Source organism: Elephas maximus, chromosome 17 (genome assembly GCF_024166365.1).
Source record: "Elephas maximus indicus isolate mEleMax1 chromosome 17, mEleMax1 primary haplotype, whole genome shotgun sequence".
In the NCBI taxonomy this organism is placed as follows: domain Eukaryota; kingdom Metazoa; phylum Chordata; class Mammalia; order Proboscidea; family Elephantidae; genus Elephas; species Elephas maximus.
The window spans coordinates 70,238,967-70,254,827 of NC_064835.1; the positions used below are offsets into that span (position 1 = coordinate 70,238,967).

The 15,861-nt window shown below is 37.6% G+C and overlaps 1 long non-coding RNA gene across 7 annotated transcripts in view; it reads left to right on the plus strand.

Moving 5' to 3' along the window:
• Positions 1-15,861, plus strand: part of LOC126060784 (uncharacterized) — a 138,464-nt gene that overhangs the window by 80,207 nt on the left and 42,396 nt on the right. For 3 of the 7 annotated variants that reach the window (XR_007513653.1, XR_007513650.1, XR_007513649.1), the window contains exons 5-6: positions 3,940-4,080; positions 6,943-7,663. This is a non-coding gene — a long non-coding RNA (uncharacterized LOC126060784). Of the gene's footprint in view, positions 1-3,939; positions 4,081-6,942; positions 7,665-15,861 lie in introns of those variants that run through there. The other 4 variants (XR_007513647.1, XR_007513648.1, XR_007513646.1 and 1 more) reach the window with 3 other exon arrangements.

Genomic DNA, 15,861 nt, shown 5'->3' on the forward strand with positions numbered 1-15,861 from the left:
GACTACAGGTCTATGCCGCCTATATTATTGACACCACTCAGCTGTGGTCCTTGATATTGGCTTGCATATCAGTTACACAAATAGTTGGAATCAAAGTGCTTTCCTAGGTGAGCGGTTTGCTAAATTATCCAACAAGAATCAGTGGCTGCTCACCCAGCCTTGGACTCTAATACTCTCCTAATTTAATTCTCTTCTGCTTATTCTCATCTGGGCTATTTGTCCCTCTTTAAGATAGCATCTAATTTATGCATTCGGACCCATCTTATGAATAGGACTGGGATCCGAAGCATCAAAAAATGACTTGCCACTTACCTGAATACAATCAGACTATAAAAATTTCCCACTTAAATGACGCAGAAATGAAGGGGAAAAAATGACTCTGGATGTATCAGACACAGCAGACAACCAGGATTTCAACTCTTCAGTTTATGAAGTTGAACCCTTTCAGTATGCAAAACAAGCCTTATGGAGATAATCTGTGCTTAGAAGGCTCCCAATTCTCCCTCTAACTGAAAAGAAGGGACATGAGTCTGCAGGAGGAAATGAAGACTTACTATAAGGGATTAGATGGACTGCTCGGTTTACATTCAGAAAACAATGCCTTATATACAGATGTTGCTTTATGGTTTAGAAAACACTTTTGTATACATTGTCTCTTCAGTGCCCAGAATAGCCTGACGATGTTTCTGTGGGTACAAGAGGCACACAGAAATGCAAGAAGCACAAAAAGCATACCTTGGAGGCTGAAGCCTAGAGTGAATGATTTTTACTATTGGGAAAGACCTCAGAAATTGTGTAGTATAAATGTCCTCAACCCCAAAGGTAAGAGTAATCGCACAATATCTCAGAGAGCTGTACGTGTCTAGTCTGCATCCCATCTTGGGATGGGAGTTCAGGATCCCACAAGACAGTTCATTCTATTTTTTAGAAAATAGTTATAACTTCTAGAATTTCTAATTTAATTTTATTTTTACTTTGTGCTTAAACCTGTCTCTTGGTGGCTTTTACTCACCGGTCCTGACTTGGGCATCTGGTGTTATGCTAAGTAAAGGTACCAGTTACCCTATGTGAAGTGTCTTCTATATACAAGGTACTGCTTAAAAAAAACAAAACAAAAAAAAAACTGCTTACACTACCAAAAAACAAAAACAAACAAACAAAAAACCTTAGAAGAGGATGCGAGACTTCATTTTACATATTTTGGACATATTACCAAAAAGGATCAGTCCCTGGAGAGGGACATCATGCCTGGTAGGATAGAGAGTCAGCAAAAAAGAGGAAGACCCTCCATGAGATGGATTGACACAGCGGCTGCAACAATGGGCTCCAGCATAACAACGATCATGAGGGTGGTGCAGGACCTGGCAGCGTTTCATTCTGTTGTACATAGTGTCGCTATGAGACGCAATTAACTCGACAGTGCCTGACAACAACTGCTTACATTCCGTCCAATCCTTATGACCTCCCTCAAGATGAATATTATTTTCCAGTTTTTTAAAATAAGGAAACAGATGATCAGAAAGATTAAATTAAAGCGTGAGAAGGCATATAGTCAGTGGCAAAGCTTGGATTTAAACCCAGGGCTGTCTTGCTCTACCAGGACACATTGGCCAAGTTAAGCTTAATTATTTTATATGGTGTTGCTCCCCATATTTGAAGATCATTTAGGAAATTCTGCCAACATCTCTATTTCAAATGAAAGCATGTTTGTTTGGGTACTTTTTTGGGGTGATCAGAAAAATGCATACAAGTACATAGCTATAAAATAGACTCCTTATTTCAGATCCATGTATTTTATTTTTTTAATCCATTAGTCCTTTGGGCTAATCTTTGCCTTGTGTCTTTAGTGTTCCTCATTCTTCCTTGCTCCTGAAGGGGTGAGAACAGTTGAGTATCTTTGATGGCTGCTCTCAGGCTTTTAAGACCCCAGATGCTACTCACCAAAGTAGAATGTAGAACATTTTCTTTATAAACTATGTTATGCCAGTTAAACTAGATGTCCCCCGAGACCATGGTCCCCACAGCCCTCAGCCCAGTATTTCAGTCCGTCGGGGAGTTTGGATGTGTCTATGGAGCTTCCATGACCTTGCCTTGTACAAGTTGTGCTGGCTTCCCCAGTATTGTGTACTGTCTTACCCTACACCAAAGTTATCACTTATCTATTGTCTATTTAGTGTTTTTCCATCTTCACCCTCCCCTCCTTCATAACCATCAAAGATTGTTTCTTCTTGTGTGTAAACCTTTTCATGAGTTTTTATAGTAGTGGTCTCATACAATATTTGTCCTTTTTTGATTGATGCATTTCGCTCAGCATAATGCCCTCCAGATTCATCCATGTTGTGAGATGCTTGGTAGATTTATTTATCATTGTTCTTTATCGTTTTGTAGTATTCCATTATGTGTGTATGTATCATAGTTTGTTTATCCTTTCGCCTGTTGATGGGTATCTCGGTTGTTTCCTTCTTTTTGTTATTGTGAACAATGATGCAATGAACATGGGTGTGCATATGTCTATTTGTGTGATGGCTCTTATTTCTCTAGGTTATATTCCTAGGAGTGGGATTGCTGGATCATATAGTATTTCTATATCTAGCTTTCTAAGGAAGCACCATATTGTTTTCCAAAATGGTTGTACCATTTTGCATTTCCACCAGCAGTGCATAAGAGTTCCAGTCTCCCTGCAGCCTCTCCAACATTTGTTATTTTCTATTTTTTTGATTCTTGCCAGAAATGCCTAGGTGAAGATCCATGTATTTTAGATGAAGAACTTTTCCTCCAATCATTCTTCAATGGCATAAGTTCTTGACTCATTGCTGTCTTGGTCATGTTATTATGGAGCTGTCTTAACATGTCAATGTCTTTCGTTCTATGTGCCGCTAGAACTGTGCATGCTGCTCTAGAACACCACTGCACACACTAGAACGGAAGGTATTCCAAATCAGCACCACAGCTTCCCCTGTTCTGCACACTGTGCCTCAATCAGCTCACCAAGGTTAAATGACTTCAGCAAGGACATCTGTAATTGATTTTTACCTGTAACTGACTCCAGCCTTTTGATTCCACCTCCAGTGCTTATTCCTCTAGTGAGGTGATGGTCACACCTGGATAATGAGACTCTTTTTTTTTTTTTTTGTTCTCAAGTTATATCTAGAGTTGTGTTCAATTTTCTCAGCTTTATACTGTTGCCTGATACTGCAAGAGACAATGCACATAGTAAACATGCCTCCATGGAATCTCTGAACAGCAAGGATGTCCACTTCGTATGGAAGCCTGTTTCCACTGAGTCTCACTACCCCCCACTCCCCCAAGAAGGGCCTTGTAGGATGCCTGTTCTTTTTCACACAACACCCAGAAGAGAAATTCTTAAGAGAGAGTGGACATAACCTTAAAAATGTCAACGATTTCTGAACACTTTGGTCAAAGATTCTATAGAAGAATTCTGATCAAAAGGGGGAAAATGCAGAACAGAATTTAAAGTTATCATGGAATCCAGACTTTGTGGAGCAATAGAGGCTGAATGAGCCCCTGAAACTATTGCCCTGAGATAGTATTTAAACCTTAAGCCAAAAATATCCTTTAAGAAGTCTTCTTAAAAACCAAACTATAGTTTAGCTTAACTAGTAAAGAATGTCTGCCTTGAGCATTATGCTCTTTTAAGATACAGCTATATGGGATAGAAGTCACAACAGCAACTCAAAAGAGTAGATAAGAACTTTAGAGGGCAGTGAGTTAAAGTTAATGGGTAAGGAACAATTCAGAGAAGGATGAGAATGGTTGCATAACTTGATGAATGTAACCAATGTCATTGAATTGTACATATAGAAACTATTGAATTGGTTTATGTTCAGTAGTAACAACAAAGTAAAATGAATTATTAAAAAATTTAATAGCATGACCTCTCCATATATATTATTATTATTTTTCTTTTTCCGTTAAAAGGAACACAAAATTTTGGTGTAAATTCTGAAGTCTGGGAGCCTATTGCCTATGTTCAGGTTTTCTCAAGTTGGCTGGTATCTCACCTTTAGAAGAACCATGCTGAGATTGTTTTTCTCACAGCTGGATGCCTTAGCTGAACAGGTGAGGAGAACAGAGAAGCAACAAGGAGGAGGAGGGTGTGTTTAGTAGACAGATGCAACAACACTGTTGGGTACCATTCAAGGGACTCAGTCGATGCAGTGTTCACTTTCTCTTCCTTGATGCTTTATTTGCTTGACTTCCAACACACCATCCTCTCTTGGTTTTCTCCCTGCCTCACTGATTTTTTTTTTTCCTCATTTTTCATTGTTAGTGTCTCCTGTTATTCCCAAACCCTGTTGGAGTGCCTTAGGGTTCAGTCCTTTTTCCTCTTCTCTCTATATATTCACTCCCTTAGAGATTTCTTCAAGTCTCATGGCTTTAAATATCGTCTATATGCGGGTGACTCCCAATTATATCTTAAGTCCAGACCTCTCTTTTAAACTCCAGACACGTAAACTCAGCCCTCTAGTGAACATTTCCACTGGGAAGCCTAATAGACATTTCAAATGTAACACGTTCAAAACTGAGCTCCTAGTCTTACCCCTAATCCTGCACCATTTGTAGCCTTTCCAATCTTAGTTGGCCTTCTAGTTGCTCAGCCTATAAACACTTGAGGTGGTTCTTGACTTCTCTCTTTGTCTCCTAGCTAACACGAAATCTGTCAGCAAACCCTTTGGCTCTACCATCAAAATATACCCAGAATTTGACCCCTTCCAGCCAATTTGTTCTAGACCACTATCATTTTTTGCTTGGGATATTTTAACGTATTCCTAACAAGTTTTCTTGCTTCAGCATGTGTCTTCTTACAGTCTATTCTTAACACAGTGGCCAGTGTGGTTCTTTTAAAAAGTTAAATCAGATCATGTCGCTCCTCTTCTCAAAACCCCACAATGGCTCCCAATTTCACTCAGAGTAAAATTCTTATATTGGTCTACAGGATTACTTTCCAGCTTCTCTTTACTCCTTTCTCTCTCACTCATTCTCCTCCAGGCATACTTACCTCCTAACTAACTCCCTCAGCACCTTCAGTTATTTGCTCAAAAGTCACCTTCTCACTGAAATCTGTCACCCCTCCAAACAGTGCACACAAAACTCCAGTACCCCTGATCCACTTGTTGTTGTTGTTAGGTGCCATCAAGTCAGCTCTGACTCATGGTGACCCTATGTATAACAAAATGAAGCATTGCCTGGTCCTGTGCCATCATCACAATCTTTGGTATGCTTGAGTCCATTGTTGTGTCACTGTGTATTTTGAGAGCTTCCTACCTAGGGGCTCATCTTTCAGCACTGTATCAGACAATATTCTATTGTGATCCACAGGGTTTTAATTAGTTAATTTTCAGAAGTAGATTGCCAGGCCCTTCTTCCTTGTCTATCTTAGTTGGGAAGCTCTGCTGAAACCTGTCCACCGTGGGTGACCCTGCTGGTATTTGAAATACCAGTGATCATAGTGATATACAAACACTACAGTATGACAAACTGACAGATGGGCCATGGCCTGATGGTGTTACTCTATTCTTGATATACCTAATGTTTACTTAATATTATGTTTACTCTTTGTTGTCATCCCTTCTCTAATAGAATGTAAACTCCACGAGAGCAGGGATGTTTATTTGATTAGTTCATTTATGTATCTCAGCAACAAGTGCAATGCCTGGCCCAGAAGAGACTCTCAATAAAGTAATTAATAAATAAATGAACAAAGATTATGTGAACAAGAAGTGAGAGGGTCCAATTTTCCTGTTGAACGAGATGTGTTAATTAATAGTGTCAATGGCATCCCTGGATAAAAGATGGATGAGTTCATACACAGTGCTGTTTCTGACGTGTGGCAGAATCATTCCATGCTTCTCAAACTGGGGCACAAATGTCCGCAGTGAATATGGCAGTGTGCTCAGGATACCAAAAGGCTTGAGATAAGCATGACATGTCTTTGCTAGTGTCTAAGTTTCTTAAAGATTTGCACAAAAAATATTGCTTTCATATTAATACAAATATGAACAAATGGAATGCAAACTTTGTATGAACGCTAAAAACAAAACCCAATCACTCATAGAAAAAAAACTCTGTCACTTCTGTCACTTATGTTTACTTTCCTTTGCCCTAAAAGGTAGTTTATGGAAAAACACTGAATGGTATTGTAATATTAGGCCAAAGTCTTATCTGAGTAGTTTTCCTTAAATTCAAGGCATCCACTGAGTTCACCAAATAACTTGGAAAGCAACTTATTCTCACAGAGGTCCCTACCATCACCTTTAGCTAAATACACTCTTGGGAACATCCCCCTGTGCAGGAAACGAAGGCTGTACCAAAGGCTGAAAACCATTCAACAAATCAATGAGGGAGAAAATAAATTACTCCACTGCAGTTGGCCAAAAGCTCAGCGTTCTGAGTCTCATACACAATCAGTGTCTGATTCTTGAACTATTTCTCATCTGAAAAAAAGAAAAAAGTGAAGGCTTTTTTAATCTTTATTATATAAAGAAAGCCAGTTGCTATCAAGTTGATACCAACTCATGGTGGTCTTATGTGTATCAGAGTAGAAATGTGCTCCATAGGGTTTTCAATGGCTGATTTTTTGGAGGTAGACCGCCAGGCCATAAAGAATCCACATAAATCAAGATAAAAAGCACGGAGCTCTCAAAATGTAAATGGACAAGGTCTATGAATCATTAAAAAGCCCAAAGGAGGAAATACAATTAATTTATATGTAGGATAAAAAAGTTCAACTGCCCCAAAATATAAGAAATGGCAAAGATTTTTGAAGATGGTGATGTGGGGTGCAGGTGGAGGTACAGTGAGATGGCCTTTTTTACACATCGCTAGTAGCACTGCAAATTAACGTTCTAGTTAGTTTTCTTTGTTGTTGTTGTTGCCTATCACATCACCCTCTGACAATAATCATGTTATTATCTCTCACAGTTTCTGTGGGTCAGGAATTTGGGCCTGACACAGCAGGAACAGCTTGTCTTTGCTACACGAAGGCTGGAATCATCTGGAGACGTCTTCACACACATGTCTGGCGATTGATGCTGTCTGTGAGTTGGGCTGTTAGCTTTTCCATGTGGTTTCTCTGCATGAGCTAGTTGCCTTGAAGAGAGCATTCTTTTCAACTTTTTAGTTTAAGAATAGCATGCCTACCTCCAGTGAACAAATCTAAATGTACAACTAAATGCATTTTTACAAAGTGAACACAGCCATGTAACTACCTCTGAAATTAAGCTACAGAGCATTACCAGCACACTCAAAAGCCTCCTGTGGACCTCTGTTCCAACCATTACCCCACAAAAGAGCCACTTTTAAGATGTTTTTCACCATAAAATAATTTTGCCTTTTTTGAACTTTATATGAAAGGATTTATGCATATATACTCTTTGGCATCTTTGGCATCTGGATTCTTTAGCTTTTAACATCATTATATCTATTACTGGGACATGTAGCAGAAGTGTATCCTTTTTCACTGCTGTGTAGTATTCCACCATAATGACTATACGTGACTTATTTGTTTATCCTTCTGTTGATTGAGTTGTTTCTAGTTTTGAGCCATTTAGTTAAGTCCTTTTTAGTTGCTTCTTTAATTTCTTTCAGTAATATTTATAGCTTTCAAAATAAACATTATACTGTTTTCATCAAATTTATTCCTGAATAATTATATAGATATATATATATTTTAAAATTCTATTGGCATTTATTTTAAATTTCATTCTCTAAATGTTTGCTACACGTAAATAGAAATACAATTGACTTTCACATACTGACCTTGTATCCTGTAGCATTGCTAAATTCACTTACTAGTTTTATGGAAATTTCTTTGGATTATCTTCGTAAACAATTGTCATGGACTGAATTGTTTCCCCCAAAATATGTGTATCAATTTGCCTTGGTCATGATTCCCAGTATTGTGTGATTGTCCACCATTTTGTCACCTGATGTGATTTTCCTTTGTGTTGTAAATCCTACCTCTATGATGTTAATGAGGTGGGAGTCGATCTACAAGATTGGATTGTATCTTCAGCCAATTTCTTTTGAGATATAAAAGAGAGAAGAGAGCAGAGAGACAGGGGGACCTCATACCACCAAGAAAGCAGTGCTGGCAGCAGAGCACATCCTTTAGATCAGAGGTTCCTTTGCCGAGATGCTCCCAGGCCAAGGGAAGATTGATGACAAGGACCTTCCACCAGAGCCAACAGAGAGAGAAAGACTTCTCCTGGAGCTGATGCCCTAAATTTGGACTTGTAGCCTACTAGACTGTGAGAAAATAAATTTCTCTGTTAAAGCCATCCATGTGTGGTATTTCTGTTACAGCAGCGCTAGATGACTAAGACAACGATCTTGTCATCTGCAAAAAGATAGTTTTACTTTTGAATATTTATGCTTTTTATTTTTATTATTATTTGAAAATTTATTTATTTGCAGTGGAGAGAACATTCTTGCTTTGTTTTCTCTCTTCTGGAAAACATATTCAATATTTCACCTAAATTATTACATTACCTGTATATGTGTGGGTGTAAGTATATGCACACATGTGCACACACACACACACTCTACTGTGCTGAAGAAGGTCCATTCTATTTTTAGTTTTATAAGCGTTATTATGAATGGGTGTTGAATTTTATCAAAGGACTTTTTCTGCAGCTATTGGTATCAACTTATGTTTTTTCTACTTTTGCAGTTAATGTGAGGACGCTGGTAGTTCAGTCGTAGAATTCTCACCTTCCATGTAAGAGTTCTGGAAACCCAGCCAATTTACCTCATGCACAGCCATCACTGGTCTGTCAATGGAGGCTTGCATGTTGCTATGATGCTGAACAGCAGAGCTTCCAAACTAAGAGCCTAGGAAGAACAGTTCCCGAATACTACTGGAGCTCAGCCAGTGAAAACTCTATGGATCACAAGGGTCCAATTCCCAACTGATCATGGGGATGGTGCAGGACTGAGCAAGTTTCATTCCATTGTGCATGAGGTCTCCATCAGTAGAGGGCTGACTCACTGGTAGCTGACAACAACATGCCGTTACTATGATAAATTACATGGATTGATTTTTGAATGTTAGACCAATCTTGTATTCCTGGAATAAACCCCATAATATATCATTCTTTTTATATATTGTGGAATTCATTTTGCTAGTATTTTAAAAATATTTTTACACCTGTGTTCCTAAGAGATATTACTCTGCAATTCTTTTTTTATAATGTTTTTGTCATACTTTCATATCAGGGTTATGTTGAGTTCATAAAATGAGTTTGGTGTTATTCTCTTTTCTTCCATTTTCTGAAAGAGTTTGTGTAACATTGGCATTCTTTCATATTTAATATAGTCCTTATATCATTTTTATAATTAGCATTTGTATGATAAATCTTTCCCATGCTTTTACATTAAAAAATTCGGTGTTTTCAAATTTAAAGTGCATCTCTTTCAATTAACATAGAGTTGAGCCTTGTTTTTATTAAGTATAAAATATATACTTATTAATTACAGTGATTATTCATTTACATTTAATGTAATTATTGATATGATGGGGTCTACCATCTTACAATTAAGAAAAATTACTTCTATTCCTCTTCCCCTTCCTTTTCAACTTTTCTTGGGCGATCTCTGTTTCACTGTTCAAATGGTTGCTTTAGGGTTTAAACAAGCATCTTTAAGTCACCAGTCTATCCTGAATTACTGTTAGATTATTTCATGTGTATAGGCAGTCTCTGGGTTATGAACATTTGACTTACAGCTAGTCCTTAAGAACACACTGCCAGAAAGTCTATTATATTGAAAATTGGAATTAAATACAATGGCTGGTAATAACAAATGCAGGCACTACCTTACGATGCTCATGAAAATACCGCATGGTTTGAAAGTGTTTCTTAAGTGCTTTATACGCATGGAAAGGTAAAATATATACTATGTACTAAGACATTTGACTGAAAATAAAGCAGAAAAAAAGCCAAAAACCCGTTGCTGTCAAGTTGGTTCCGACTCATAGCAACCTTATAGGGCAGAGTAGGACTGCCCCATAGGGTTTCCAACTAGTGGCTGGTGGCTTCAAACTGCCGACTTTTTGGTTAGCAGCCAAACTTTTAACCTCTATGCCCACCAGCATCCCAGGCATTTGACTAACTGACTCTAAAGAAGAACCATATGTACCTGTTCTGACTTACCCACAAATTGGACTTAAAGACAGGCTTAGGAATGGATCTCGTTCATAACCCAGGGACTGCCTATAATAGAAAAACTTCACATCAGTATACATTCGCTTACCTCTCTCCCATTTTTTAGGCTAGTACTGTAATATATTTTGCTTATATACATATTGTAAATCTCATGATGTATTATTATTGTTGCTTTAAACAATTATCTTTTAAGGAATTTAAGGAGAGAAAAAAATTTTTCATTTACCCACAATTTTACTGCTTCTGGTGTTTTTCATCCCTTCCAGTACATCTGGTTCTCCATTTAGTATTATTTCCATTCAGCCTGAAGGACCTTCTTTAACATTTTTTGTAATGTGAGCTTTCTTGTGACAAATTCTTTCAGATTTTGTTTATCTGACAATGATCTCCACTTCTGTTTTTTAAGGATATTTTCACTGAATATATAATTCTATTTTGATGTGTGTGTTCATTTCTTTTAGTATTTTAAAGATGTCTTCTGGCTTATGTAGCTTCTGAAGAGGAGTCAGACATTTTTCTTATCATTGTTTTCCAATATGCAATGGCTCCCTTTATGATATTTTTCTTTATCTTTGATTTGCAGCAATTTGACAATGATGGTTTTTTTGTTTTTGTTTTTTAACTCATCCTACTCGGGGGTTCAGGAAATTCTTGGATCTGGGGGTTGTTGATTTTCATTAAATTTGAAAAATTTTGGCAATTGTTTCTTCAGATACGTATTATCTGCCCTATCATCTCTCTGCTTTTCTCCTGGGCCTTCTAACCTATGAAAGTTAGGCTGTATGATATTATCTCACAGACTACTGATGCTGTGTTCCTTTCTTTTTTTCTAATCCTTTTTCTCTCTTCCTTCTTTAGTTTGGATAAATTTCTACTGATATGTCTGTAAGTTCACTTATCTGCAGCGTCCATCTGCTACGGAGCCTATCTGAAGGACCTGCCTTTTAGAAACTGTATTTTTTTGTTCTAGAATTTATGTTTGTTTTTCATAGTTTCTATTGTTTTCCTGAAACATTTCATCTCTTTACCCATTCTTTGTACCTTCTCCCGTAAATTCTTTAACATATGTATGTGATTTCAAAGTTTTTTTTGTGTGTGCTATTTCATTAACCATGTCATCTGTAGTTCTGCTTTCATTTACTATGCTTTGTTTGAATTATATTACATTTTCCTGCTTATTTGAATGCTTTATACTTTTAAAATTTTATTCCACACATTGGGAGTAAAATAATAGTGGAGACTGATGTATAATGTTGTTTTGTTTATTTAACAGAGAGTGAAATTCTTTTCCTCTGGCAGTTAGGGTTAAGGGTCAATTCCTCCTGGAACCAAATTGATAGCAGCTTTAATTAGATCAAGTTCACCTGTGATTAGCTCAACTCCTAAATGCCCTGATCTTTTTAATCTTTGCAATATTTGAACTGAGAGTCGTTTGTACTGTAGTTCAAGATCTATTTGGTTTACATTGGATTTAACTCAACAGAGCCCAAGAATTCAATAATCGTGAACATGAAAAAGACTACTAGACCTCTCCTCCACTGTTGCTTTCTTGGTAAAATTCAGTAACTTTGGAGGGGGAGATATTTGTCAGGTCTAGCAATTTTGTTTTTGCACTTGGGGCTTCTTCAGATTCCAATTTGTCATGCAAGCTTACATAGCATTCTAAGGATTGTCTGGTATCTCCTCATCCAGGCAAAGTCTCTCTGATCATGGGAGGCTAGTTCTTCCATCCACATGTGCCCAGAGTTTTCATACATACTCACTAGGTATGTATAAAAGTTCCCATGGCTCTCTGCTCACTTATGAAGGAATCATTTCCCTCTGAAACTCAGTTTATCAAGGCTTCCTTGCTTCTATTATTCCTTGCTAGCTTGTTGGAAAAATTAAAATATGGTTTTTATTTTGTCTGGGTTATTCTTATTTTTACCATGGAAACAACAATCTTTTACACCCTTCTAAATCCTAGCCAAAATAAGAAACATCTTGTCTTCATTTTTGAGAAACGTTTTATATGGAATAGAATTCTAGATTGTCAGTTATTTTCTTTCAGCACTTTAAATATGCCATTCCATCATCTTCTGTTTTCCATATTTTCTGTTGCAAAATTATCTGTCTGTCTTATTGTTGCCCCTTTGAAGTTAATGTCTTTTTTTTTTTCTTCCAGTAGCTTTTGAGAATTTTTTCTTTGACTTTGGTTTTCAGCAGTTTTATTAATATGAGTCTAGGTATAGTGCTACTGCAATAATCCTAGGTAAGCATTTATGGTAGGCTTGGATCACCAAAGTTTTGCCTTTGTACTTTTTTAAAATCAGTTGACCATATACATTGAGTCTATTTCTGGACTCTATTCTGTTCCATTGATTTATGTGTCCATACTTTCACCAATGCCACACTCTCTTGATTATTGTTGTTAGGTGCCGTTGAGTCAGTTCTGACTCATAGCGACCCTATGCACAGCAGAAAGAAACGCTGTCCGGTCCTACACCATCCTTACAGTCACTGTTATGCTTAAGCTCATTGTTGCAGCCACTGTGTCAATCCACCTTGTTGAGGGTGTTCCTATTTTCTGCTGACCCTGTGCTTTGCCAGGCATGATGTCCTTCTCCAGGGACTGATCCCTCCTGACAAGATGTCCAAAGTATGCAAGATGCAGTCTTGCCATGCTTGCTTCTAAAGAGCATTCTGGTTGTATTTGTTCCAAGACAGGTTTGTTCATTCTTTTGGCAGCCCATGATATATTCAATATTCTTGGCCAACACCACAATTCAAAGGCATCAATTCTTCTTTGGTCTTCCTTATTTATTGTCCAGCTTTCACATGCATATGATGCAGTTGAAAATACTATGGCTTGGGTCAGGTGTACCTTGGTCTTCAAGGTGACATCTTTGCTTTTTGACCCTTTAAAGAGGTCCTTTGCAGCAGATTTACCCAATGCAATGCATCATTTGATTTCTTGACTGCTGCTTCCATGGCTATTGATTGTGGATCCAAGTATAATGAAATCCTTGACAACTTCAATCTTTTCTCCTTTTATCATGATGTTGCTCATTGGTCCAGTTGTGAGGATTTTTGTTTTCTTTATGTTGAGGTGCAATCCATGCTGAAGGCTGTGGTCTTTGATCTTCATTAATAAGTGCTTTGGGTCCTTTTCACTTTCAGCAAGGAAGGTTGTGTCATTTGCATAACACAGGTTGTTAATGAGTCTTCCTCCAATCCTGATGCCCCATTCTTCTTTATATAGTCCAGCTTCTCAGATTATTTGCTCAGCATACAGATTGAATAGGTATGGTGAAAGGATACAACCCTGACGCACACCTTTCCTGACTTTAATCAATATCCCCTTGTTCTGTCTGAACAACTGCCTCTTGATCTATGTAAAGGTTCCTCAAGAGCACAATTAAGTGTTCTGGAATTCCCATTCTTCACAATGTTATCCAGGATTTGTTATGATTCACACAGTTAAATGTCTTTTCATAGTCAATAAAACACAGGTAAACATCCTTCTGGTATCCTCTGTTTTCAGCCAGGATCCATTTGACATCAGCAATGATATCCCTGGATCCACGTCCTCTTCTGAAACTGGCCTGAATTTCTGGCAGTTCCCTTTGGATATACTGCTGCAGCCGTTTCTGAATGATCTTCAGCAAAATTTTGCTTGAGTGTGATAGTAATGATTTGTTCTATAATTTCTCCATTTGGTTGGATCACCTTTCTTGAGAATAGGCATAAATATGGATCTCTTCCAGTCAGTTGGCCAGGAAGCTGTCTTCCATATTTCTTGGCATAGACGTGTGAGCACCTCCAGCACTGCATCCATTTGTTGAAACATCTCAATTGATTACATTGTTATCATTTTATACTTTTACATGTTATTACTATTTTTGCTTTAGACAATTCTTTTTTTTTGAGAATTTAAAATTTTTATTTGTATTCAGTAATGGTAGTTCTAGCAGCGTATCTTATGAATATAACTGTCAATTTAGAGAAAAATCAGTGCACAGAGATGTTTTTCTGCTTAGCTCTGTGTTAGCAGGGAGAACATTGGAAACAATTTGAAAGCTGTTGTCCCACAAGTAAATCACAGTGCATCCATACCAAAGAATGTTCTGCAGCTACAAGAACAATGTTTAAAGCTATCAGTGACATGGGAAAATGCTTGTACTATTATATTAAATAAAAGGTGTGATACAAAATTGATTATATACAGTGAGGTCACAAGTATATAAAAATATATTAAAAAAGAGAAAGACATGTCAAAATCTTAACATTGGTTATTTGTGTTTAGAGAGGTTATATGAGATATTTTTCTGCTTGTTTTTACTTTTCTATGATTTCTCAAATTTTATGATGTGCATGTATTATATAGTCTGAAAAAATTATAAAAATAAAATACAAAAGGAGTATAAACCTGTTTCTAGAATTCACCCTTTTTCTTTTTCGGTTTCTGTTGGGATTATTGTAATGATTTATTATCCAGTCTTTCTCCCTCTGGTCTCCTCCAACATTCTGTTAGGTTGTTTGAAAACATCAACCTTTATAAAAGGTAGCAACCCTAGCAACCACAATCCCACAAACTACCAGTTGCCATTGAGTTGATTCTAACTCAAGGCAACCCCATGTGTGTCAGAGTAGAAATGTGCTCCATAGAGTTTTCAATGGCTGATTTTTTTGAAGTAGATAGTCAGACCTTTCTTCCAAGGCACCTCTGGGTGAATTCAAACCTCCAACCTTTTGGTTAGCAGCTGAGCATGTTAATCATTTGTACTACCCAGAGATTCCCAAAATCACACAACAATTTCCTATTCCCTATTGCATGGTGTTTAAATTACTCAGTCTAGTATGCCATCCCTCTATAATTTGGCCCAACTCTATTCAAGTTATCCAAGTTACTTCCAACAAACATACTCTATCCTAGAGTCATCTTGTCACAGTTTGTACCCTTTCCTGCCATGCCCTTTCCTACTCCCTTTGACTTTGTTCATTTTGTTCACTGTGTTGTAAAACCCTTCCTCATGCCACTTTGTATCCAAATCTCACTTGACCTTCAGGAAGTTCCTTCTTATCTCAGCCTTGGCTGAACTCCTAGAGTGTGTTCTTTTAATCACGACCACAATGGAAGTAATGCTCCATGGTTCTGCCACTATTTCTTGTGTGCTAATTTTTTTTTTAATTTTTATTGTGCTTTAAGTGGAAGTTTACAAACCAAATTAGTCCCTCATACAAAAACTTACATACACCTTGCTATTTACTCCTAGTTGCTTTCCCTCTAATGAGACAGCACGCTCCTTTCTTCCACTCTCCATTTTCATGTTCATTTGGCCAGCTTCTGTCCTCCTCTGCCTTCTCTTCTCATCTCCAGACAGGAGCTGCCCACATAGTCTCATGTGTCAACTTGATCCAAGAAGCTCACTCCTCACCAGTATCATTTTCTATCCCATAATCCAGTCCAATCCTTGTCTGAAGAGTTGGCTTTGGAAATGGCTCCTCTGTTGGGTTAACAAAAGGTCTGGGGACCATGACCTCCGGGGTCCCTCTAGTCTCAGTCAGACGATTAAGTTTGGTCTTTTTACAAGAATTTGGGGGTCTGCATCCTATTGCTCTCCTGCTCCCTCAGAGTTCTCTGTTGTGTTCCCTGTCAGGGCAGTCATCAGTTGTAGCCATGTCCCATTTTGTTCTT